Genomic DNA, 2,507 nt, shown 5'->3' with positions numbered 1-2,507 from the left:
TCTTATCTCGGTTCTAGCTCAGGCTCAACGACTCCTTCTTTGTCTTGAACATTAATCACGTTGAGCTGTTCCCTTGGGTTGGGTTCAGTATTACTTGGCAAGCTACCTTGTGGTCGTTCGGAGATTAGTTTGGATAGCTAGCCTATCTGAGTTTCGAGCCCTTGGATCGATGCTTGTTGATTCTTAAGTGCTGTCTCGGTATTCTGGAAATGGGTTTCTAACAATGAGATAAACTTTGTGAGCATCTCTTGAAGGTTCGGCTTCTTCTCTTGTTGGTAGGGTAGTTGTTGGTAGCCTGGAGGTGATCTCTGATTTCCTTGACCTCCCCATGAGAAATTTGGGTGATTCCTCCAACCTGCATTATAAGTGTTACTATATAGATTGTTTTGAGATCAAGGATTATCACTCATGTAATTTAACTGCTCGTTATCCATGTTGTGGCCATAAGGTTGGTATTCCGAATTGGTTGATCCACCTCCACTTTCTTCGCACTGCATTACTGGGTGAACCTGTGAAGAACTAAGAAAACCATTAATTTTCTTATTCAAGAGTTCTACCTTATTAGAGAGCATGGTGACCGAACCGATGTTATAAACACTGACTGTTTTCGTTGGCTTTTTCCTCATGACTTGCCACTGATAGTTATTTAGTGACATCTCTTCTATAAACTCATAAGCATCTTCAGGTGTTTTATTATTGATGGTTCTGCCAGTAGCTGCGTCAACCATTTGCCGAGTCGAAAGATTCAGGCTATTATGGAACGTTTGAACCTATAGCCAAAGTAGTAACCCATGGTGAGGGTATCTTCTCAAAAGGTCATTGTATCTCTCCCATTCATCCTAGAGTGTTTCTAAATCCATCTACACAAAAGAAGAGATATCATTACGTAATTTAGCCGTTTTAATCGGCAGAAAATATTTTAGTAAAAATTTTTCAGTTATTTGTTCCCAAGTAGTAATTGACCCTCGTGGTAACGAGTTCAACCACTGTTTAGCTTTGTTCCTTAATGAAAAATGGAATAACCGAAGACGAATGGCATCGTCAGAAACGCCATTAATTTTAAATGTATCGCAGAATTCCAGGAAATTTACCAAGTGAGTGTTTGGATCCTCATCCTGCAAACCATCAAACTGAACAAATTACTGTATCATTTGAATAGTGTTAGGTTTTAATTCAAACTTATTAGCAGCAATAGCAGGCCTAACTATACTTGACTCAGTTCATGTTAAAGAAGGTTTAGCATAATCATACATAGTGCAGGAGGTAACTGATTGTCTTGGTTTTCATCCATATCTTCGGTTCGGGGTTGAGTATTGTCCTCTTGCTCATTCTTTGTGTATCTTAAGCTTTGCCTTATTTCTCTTTGGTTTCTGCGAACTGTGTGATCGATTTCTTCTTCAAGAAGTAGTTGTCCCGATGGGTTTCTTCTCGTCATAAACTATAAAAACCTGCCAAGAGAAAGAAAAAGTAAATTAATAAATAATAAAAAAATAAAATAAAATTAAGTTGCAAGAAAAATAAATGGCTAAAGTAATAAAAAATGAGTGTTCCTAATATCTTAGTTCCCCGGCAACAACGTCAAAAACTTGATCGTGATTTTCGTGTGATAGGTTTTAAATATTTATAATGAATCATTTTGAAACTAACTATTATCATGATGTAGGCAAGTGTACCTATCGAACAGTAGTAAAGTTTTAGCAAGACCAAATTGTCGAACCCAAAGGAACTAAAAGTACTAGTAATGACTGTATTTTTATTATCTAGCCTAAAAATAATGGGGTTTTATTTTAACTAACTAATTATCTAAACTAAGAATTCATAGAAAGTAGATTTGGGGGATTACTTTTGGAAAACGATTGAATGAAGACAGTACTTAAGAAAAAATCCACCTAGACTTTACTTGTTATTCTGGCTTCGAATCGGACGATTTATTCATTTAACTTGTTCCGTAGAGATCCCGAAGTTATGTTATTATGCCTATTCAAGACTAAAATGTTTAACCCCTAGATTGAATAATTGATACTTTTCTCTAATTAACACCCTAGGGTTGCATTAACTCGATCTATGGATCCCCTTATTAGGTTTCACCCCAATCCGGCAAAATCTTGTCACCCTATCTCTAGGCGCGCAGTCAACTCCGCTTAGTTATGACAAATGTACTCTTAGATAGGGTCTATTCCTCCTCTGAATAAGAGCTTATCTTGAATCAGTATCCTGGGATATCAAAACAAGAATTAAGAACACATAATTAAGAACAAGTTAAATATTTATGATACAATTCAGAAAATAATAACAAGATTCGTCTTAGGTTTCATTCCCCTTAGGTATTTAAAGGATTTAGTTCATAACTAAAAAGGTAAACATCTTAGAAGAATAACGAATAGAAAACATAAAGAAAATCCAAAACTCCTGAAAGGAAATTGAGGGGAGATCTTCAGTCTTGATGATGAATCCAGCTTCTGAGATGGAACAAACGGCTTTCTTTGAGTGATTCCTTCCTCCCTCTC

General features: G+C 36.3%; 1 non-coding gene across 1 annotated transcript; it reads left to right on the top strand.

Annotated features, from left to right (window-relative positions):
* The first annotated feature begins 786 nt into the window (after positions 1-786).
* Positions 787-893, top strand: LOC128292053 (small nucleolar RNA R71). Its single transcript, XR_008282038.1, has one exon. It is a non-coding gene; the product is annotated as a small nucleolar RNA R71 (small nucleolar RNA).
* The last annotated feature ends 1,614 nt before the right edge of the window (positions 894-2,507 follow it).

Source organism: Gossypium arboreum, chromosome 4 (assembly GCF_025698485.1).
Source record: "Gossypium arboreum isolate Shixiya-1 chromosome 4, ASM2569848v2, whole genome shotgun sequence".
Lineage (NCBI taxonomy): Eukaryota > Viridiplantae > Streptophyta > Magnoliopsida > Malvales > Malvaceae > Gossypium > Gossypium arboreum.
Note: the sequence above shows the minus strand (reverse complement) of the source record. Positions and strands in the feature narration are given on the sequence as shown.